The sequence below is a fragment of the Topomyia yanbarensis genome, chromosome 1 (assembly GCF_030247195.1).
Source record: "Topomyia yanbarensis strain Yona2022 chromosome 1, ASM3024719v1, whole genome shotgun sequence".
Lineage (NCBI taxonomy): Eukaryota > Metazoa > Arthropoda > Insecta > Diptera > Culicidae > Topomyia > Topomyia yanbarensis.
This window is the reverse complement of record NC_080670.1, coordinates 142,630,568-142,638,471: the sequence shown is the minus strand read 5'-3', so window position 1 is coordinate 142,638,471 and position 7,904 is coordinate 142,630,568. Positions and strand designations below refer to the sequence as shown.

The 7,904-nt window shown below is 33.6% G+C and overlaps 1 protein-coding gene across 1 annotated transcript in view; it reads left to right on the top strand.

Annotated features, from left to right (window-relative positions):
• Window positions 1-4,933: 4,933 nt before the first annotated feature.
• Window positions 4,934-7,904, top strand: part of LOC131696377 (UNC93-like protein) — a 66,638-nt gene continuing 63,667 nt past the window's right edge. The window contains exon 1 of the mRNA XM_058984929.1: window positions 4,934-5,107. The gene's annotated coding sequence lies outside the window, so the exon portion shown is untranslated. The remainder of the gene's footprint in view (window positions 5,108-7,904) is intronic.

Here is a 7,904-nt window from a genome sequence, read left to right as displayed (position 1 = left end):
TGGTTGAGTTGAAAGTAGTGATTTCGTAATGCAAGTGTCTTATGCTTCGAGAATTTTTTAAATGCAGCTCGTTTGGCAGATTTTAAATGTCTAAGGACGGTTGATTGCCAGGGAGGGTGTTCATCGGTACTAATTATTCGTTTTGGCACATGGCGGTCGATAAGATAGTTAAGAATACTAGAAAACGTCATCGCTGCTTCGTTCCCGTCGTCATTGTTAATATTTTCGTCCCAGTTTATATCCAACAGCGCGCTAACGATGCCGTCGTAGTCAGCGTTTTTAAAATCGCAGACGATAGAGCTTTTATTTTTTGCTTTAACATTTTTTAGAATATCAAATAGTACATTTTTTGATACGCTTGCAAAAAAAACCATGATTTTTTATTGAAAAATCTTGAAAATGCAGCTTTTGTGCTTGAACGCCAATATTTTGATATCGTTTCCAGTGAACATGATATATCGTGAACCAAATCACAGACCAATCTTCAATTTTGGAATGTTGTTCGTGATTATAATAGCAAGCTTATGACAAAATTTCATAATTAATTGTGAATGTTTCCTTAAAAAAATTTAAGAATACAACGTGTTTTAGCCACCGTAAAAATAAAGGTTTTTGCATAAATAAAAAATATTCTCGTTATGGTACCAATAATTTTAAAATAGAGCAACAGTTCATGACTTCAAATTTATTTGTGAATTGGAACTACTGATATGGTATGAATCGTAACGGACTTTCTCAAAAAATCCGCATTCGAGATCATCGTTGTGGTACGAAGTAGAGTGAGCCGTACATCGAATATTTCATTCTGACATGTGTTTCAAAAAGTACCGTCCAATATATAATTCAATAACAAAATAAAATAACTGTTTTGCAATCGAACCTTTACCAGAAATCTACCTGATAATGGAGGTTTAACATAAATGAATGTTTTTAAGCCGTTAGCCCCCCCTAATGGAAAAGGCTGCGCACGCCTATGTAGAGGAGGAATAGTACTGGACCGAGATGGCTTCCTTGTGGTATGCCGGATGTAGCGAAGAATGGTACAGATAGACAATCCTTAATGCTGATTTGGAATTGACTTCCATCGAGGTAGGAACGAAACCAGCGCAGAAGTTGTCCATGAATGCCGAGTTTGTCCAGCTTCGCTATTGCGATATCATGGTTGATTTTGTCGAAGGCCGCAGATAGATCCATGTAAATAGCATCGGTTTGCAATCCGTCAGCGAATCCATCGATTGCATATGTTGTGAACGAGACTAATTGTTCCACTTCTTGAACAGTGGGTCTAACACGAGTTTTATTAAAATCGATCGAAATCGTCTTATCCTGTAGCACGGGCACTTTTGTTTCATTTGACTGACTCATTTCACTCCGCAGTCGGGGGCAACGATATAATATTGTTTGTGCACTCATATAGAACAAGCCTATAACATGCTACAGCGTAGGGATTTTTTGCTTCTGCTTTGTGCGAGATCAGAAGATTGACTGATAGATCGTTCTTTAATGCTTCTAGTAGTGAGGTAAAAATATTTTCATATAGTTCATTTTATTATTATACTCGTGGCATCACCGAGAGCAACTTTCTTTTTAAATCCATTACTTCTAGTGAAAAATTAAAACACATATGATACTTCCTTGAGCTTCGTTTTTAGCCCTGTTTATCATCACCCTATTCACACGAAGCTGTTGGCTAGAGCAGCATCTACCATCTTTGTTCAACGCATCGACGCAAATAATAAGGGGGACAATCAGTTTGAGTTTTCGTTGCGCTAAAGCAGAAGAATTCCACCATTCTCAGTTCGTTTTATATTTCTTACGAATGTTTTTTCTCGATCATTGATTCGATTGTATTACAAAAATGTTCGTTCGTGCAAAAGCAGTTAATATGCCCAGGGACACTTTTTTATGACCACTTGCTTTGATTACTTATTGTGATAGCTTGAACCATTTCTTTTTCATATTACTGGTTTCTATAGGGCTCATTAATCCATATCTCCGGATCGAGAATTCCGAACGAAACAATACGCAAGCTATAAGGACAACTAGAAAGAGACTGCATTGTGATCGACTGCATGTCTTTTGTACTATCGATATTAAAATAATCTTACACATTTCATACTACTTTCTATTTCACTTCTATGAGTCAAAATATTTTTAATCATAATATTACACCTTCCCATAGTGCGTTGGCTATTTGACGCTAAAAAAATATTTTTTTAGAATTACACCAAAACAAAAACTTTGAATTCCAAAACAAGTTGAACGTTTCAGTATTCTGATGACTAATTAAGGTCTATCAATAAAGTAAAAACGCTAGATAACAAACGACTTTGTCAAGGAAAAAGAACGTAAACGAAAATGTGAAAACAGAAAAAATGGAAACACTAGAAAGCGCGTTGCATATTATTAGCCATTTTTCAAATTATGGGCTTTTTACAAACATTTTAGGACTGTCCTCAAAGGACTATCAAATTTGTTTTATTCATTTGTTTAATTCATGTTGCAGCTTATTAATTTCCAAAATTTTATTCGTTTTGTTCATTTCATGCGTTTTGAATATTGGACTAATTTTAAATATCGTCGGTTCTCACGGTAAAGAAGGACAAGTCTGTCTTTACCAGAAGATATGGTGGTATTCTTCAGTGATTCGTAGTTATGCTGCACTCTTAGAAAAAATGAAAATTACATTTGACGTAAACAACGTAGCTGTCCGATAATGGGATTTTACATGTTATGATATGTAAAGCTAAATATTGTGACTGTTTTGATGTAAAACTCAGACTGAATGTCCTAGGAAAAGACGAACAACTCGCACTTTTACATGTAATTAAATGTAATTTTTTGTGAATTTATATATACTCCTTTTATGTGCATCTGGCAAGACGTAAAGTAACAAAAAACATTTTTTGCTATGTGCCTAAGCCCGACCCCCATCAGCAGACGACAAAAGTTAAGCCCGTAAGGTATTAAGCCTGTTCTAATGACCCTGCCACTTCTAGTTTCCGATTTGTATACTTCACATCCTTGCTCTCACTTGAGTACTATTGCTCTAATTTTTCTTAACTTTCCCTACCCAGTAATCTCTAGCTAATTGAATGTCGCTAAAATATATTTAAATATATGATCATTTTATTTTAATAATTTATTTCATTCAGCATCTTTTTATCCATTTAGAGTTAATTTTATTCATTTCATCTATCTCCTTTTTTAGTTAATTCTATTTCCTTTTTTAAACCGTTATGGGTCCAACAAAAACACCTTTAACAAGCCAACGCTCGTACCCGGGTACCCACAAATTGAAATGCTCATAACAATGCCTTCCTTTAACCGATTTGGACATTTTTAGATGTTTTGGATTCAGGAACTCATCCACTTTTTGATTCTGTAAAATAGAACCGGATCCGGATTTTCCGGAGTAATGTTCCAGTATTAGGATATGATTTTTAATAATGTCCTAGCAATAGTAGTATCAAAACTGAACAAATTTTCTCGGAAGTCTGTTATTTATTGTTACGGGACCCTATTTATTGTTACGAGATACCCATATTGCTAGTATTCCATTGAAGTTCACAAATAGTATCCCAGTACTGGAACCTGCTTACGGAAATCCGGAATCCCGGGAACTGAATGAGAAACCTGATTTATTTTTACTAAGTCCAAAAGTGGATTAGTTCCTGAATGCAAAACGCCAAAAAGTATCATAATCGGTTGGAAATTGCCATTTGTGGGTACCCGGCTACCCACGTCGGCCTGTTACGTAGTAAAAAAAATCAGGAGCCCATCCTTATTCCCCCTCACTATATCAATAATATTATTAATCCAAAAGCTTGACTTAGTGAAGTTCTAAGATGTCACAACGTTTCAATTTCCAGCTATGGTTAAAACATTGATTCATTCATTTAAATCATTTTATCCAAATTAATAATTTGATGCAATTTTTTTGCCTTTTTTCTCATCTTTTTGTTTAATGTTAGGTATTTTTTTTTAAATGGAGTTAATTTTCTGGTCTGGTTGGTTTTTTATTCTTTTTATTCATTTCATCGATTCTATTATTTTTTTATTTGATTCATTTTATTGATTTGAAAAATTGTATTCATATTTGTTATTTGTTTTATTCATTTCGATTGTTTTTTTAATTTAAAATTTTATTATTTGAATTTATTTCATTCATTGGAATAAATTTATTTAATTCCTTATATTTAATTTAATTAATTTAATGCATTGAATCATTTTAATTAATTTAATGCATATTATTCATGTTATTTATTTTAATCGGTTTGTTTATTTTATTCATTTCATTCACTAATCCATTTTATCTAATTTTCTAATTTGACTTAATTTAATTTATTCTATTGAATTTGTAACTGCGTTGAACGTTTCTTATTTTTCATTTAACGAACTGAACTAACTTGATTTATTTATTTTTATAATTTGGTTTATATCATTCTACTTATTTTCTAAATTGAAAAAATGAGAAATTTTTTTGCTTTAATAATTCGTTATTTTCATTCGTTTTACTGATTTTATAAAATTAATCCAGTCTATTCGAGGCTTTATTTGTACAGGACTAAAAGCTGTGTTAATCACACCTGTAGTTGGGTGACTACTTCGCATGAGTTCTTCAAACTGATGAATAGTCTAACAGTACGTAAGAAATGCCTCATCTCACAGCTAGATGGATTTAGTCGTTTTTTATAGGAACCACCAGCAAGAGCTTCTGCGTATTTTAATCCCACGGACGGTTTTACCCATCTATACTCTAATGCCATTTGATTTATCCGATTACGAGTATATAACACTTACAACAAAGACGCCTCCTGATTTGAGTGGTGAAAAGTAGTATTGATGATACATATAGAAATACTATACATGGGATCGTGTCAACGGCTAATACATCACTAACACTGTTCAATATTAGAATTGAAATGTGCGATCGATTTGTGTTTTTACTGTTATTTCAAGAACAAGTGAGGTGTAATATTTAATTTTTCAAACTATGATTTTAACGATACCGAATAGGCTTGATGTTGCATAAAAAGAGTGTTTTACTGCGCAGTATCGATCTAATTGTGAATTAAGTTGTGCTACCTATCTCGTGAAACTAGAGGTAAGATTAAATTATTAACGTTACCTTTGAAAGAAACACTATCGACATTTATGACGGCGTACTTCCAGAACGAATACATTTAAAATACATCCCCTACAATCTTTCAATGGAAATTTCTACTAGCAAATAATTTTAGAATTAGCTTCCCTCCAATTGTGTTTGGAAAGTAAGCCCGAAAATATTGTTTAACTAAAATACTTTTGATGTTGAATATGTGATAAAAATTTGCTTGTTTGAAATAAAAAGTAAACATACAGTGAGTTGAGTAATTATTGAAATTATGCGTCATTCTCTCTAACTAGAGATAAAATTGGTTATTTGATTAAATTTGATCGTAAGCGAATGTTTTGAGAAATGTCTCGTGGATTCGAAAATTTGTGACATGTGCCAAGGAGTTTTGCCTATCTCGTATATTTTCGTAAAAAAAGATGTTCGCTATTTTCAATTTTTATGTGAGAATGTAATATTTTCGTACAGATTGCTCAACCGTAATACGATATTTTCAGCCACCTTGAACAGAGTACTTTTTGTACCTGTAACTGTGTCGAAAAAAGTAAACCTGAAACGATTATTCTCCTGACAAATCTGTTCTATAACGTGGCACAACAGTCTACAATGTCATAATGTCATAACGTCCATAGGGGTGTGTGTCAAAAGATCCAAAATCACTACGGTCGAAGAGGTACTAAATTATAATATCCAGGATCTTGTATGTCGCATACTGATATTAAATCGTTATGATTCGGAGGTATCGCGCCTGCGTCATGGCGTCCCAGGTTCATCTGAGATTTGTTATGCAGACAGTGTGCGGCGTGACGAGTACTCGGACTTATTTAATATCTATCTATCTAACGTAGACACCACGCTTTGGTAAACTTGGATGAGATAATTAAGAACATCCTTGATAGCGTTTATTCAAATTTTCATGGCGATCTGAGAGCTAGAACTGAAATTGCAGCTCTTTATAACACGCCTTCTCAACGCGTGTAACGTATTAAGAATACTGTTGGACTTACAATAGTTAGTGATAGAACAAAGGATTTTGATCTGCACCATTATTACTAATCCCAATGCAAAAAAAAAAAAAATTAGACATTTTTTAGGGAAAATCGTCACCATTAACCATTTTTTGCGAAACCCTTCGTTAAATCACCAATGAATGCTTAAAACTACCGTTTGTTTTAGCTACATACCTATTCTTCAGTTGAGCGATTCGCGTTAACAGCAAGCGACGAAAAAAACTATGTTGTGGAACGTTCTTTATTTTCTAATCGTTGTCGATTCGCTACATATATGCCTGGTAAAGGGGGGTTTATATCACTAGATAAATTAAATAATATATCAAAACAAACTTCATATACCTTTTTCAAAATTCCAATAAACAATGTTAGCAGAAAACCGATTTAAACCATTTCATGGCACGTTTCAATCAAAAAATTACTTTCAAAAAGCGTCGGAAAAGGGTTACGGAAAGTCAAATAGAAGGTATATTCATGTGAACCGGAAATCTTTGTTGTTTCGTTGATTTGAACTAGAATTACGAGCTGCTCTTTTCCCGCTAATTAGGTACTACAGTTATAAAATAATTCTTAACTCGGCCATTTGGTTAAATTTTTAAGGATTTTTTTTTTATTTTGGCTTTAACATTGCGTACACGCAATACAAACATTTTAAAACAGTTAGCGCTTTTCATTCTCTTTCCAAAAATCACAAAAATCACAAGTTTTTTTTTGTTTCCTAAAGCAGCCCACCCAAACTACCTAAACAATCGAACGAATGGGACAAGGTTCGTTAAATCATGGAAGAAACCGTTAAAAAACTTTTAAAAAGCCATCAAAAATTTGGTGCATTTCAATGCAATAGAAAAATATGTAATTTTTTTGTGGGCGAGCTTATAATGACCATGTTTCCACCTACTTGGAGTAATCTACTTCGCTTCTTGTTTTCCGAGACATGTTTCTGATCGATCAGAGGGTTTTACAGAAAGAAGAAGTTCCGCTGTCAGAAGGTACCGGCAAATGAAAGCTTGCACACTAACAACTGATTTTAAACCTGTTTCTAATGACTCTACCACTTCTAGTTTTCTGATCTGTCTCTTTCACATCCTTGCTCTTACTTGAGTACTATGACTATACCATTTTCATAGCTTTCCTAACATAGTAACCCGCTAATTAAATGTCGTTAAAAGTAAAAAAGAAAATTTGACTGCATATGCATATGCTAATACATATGTATTAGCGAAATGAAGTATGGAAAAAGGTTTCTTTATACCTTTTAAGCTCTCGAGTCAAAGTTCTTTTGGGATAATCCAACGGTATTGATCCCGAGCTGGATGATGAATACCTCGGTACACCTTAGTTTAAAACTATGTGGAAACAATAGGCCGAGTGCAACTATTTACAAACTACAATACGCTTAAAAATCTCACATAATTGACCATGCATGTGCCATGGAGTGACCTTTATCGACACAATTAACTACTCTATTTTTAAATGATTTAGGCTTTATTTACAAAAATGTGTAGAAGCCAGTGAAATTTCCAAAGATGGCCAAAAATGTGTTATCTGTGAAGTGGAACAAGTTGCCAACAATGGTTAAATAAATTAGTGACATTAAAGACAAGCTAATGCTCCCGAACACTTGGTGGCAGTGCTCTCAACTATCACTGATTGGACAAAACTAAGTCGACTCATCGAACTAGCAACCGCTGAACGATAGTAATGTTTACTAACTATAAACTAAACTAAATGAACTGCAAAAAGGAATGCAATGAGGAGAGAAACATAACAAAGTGTCG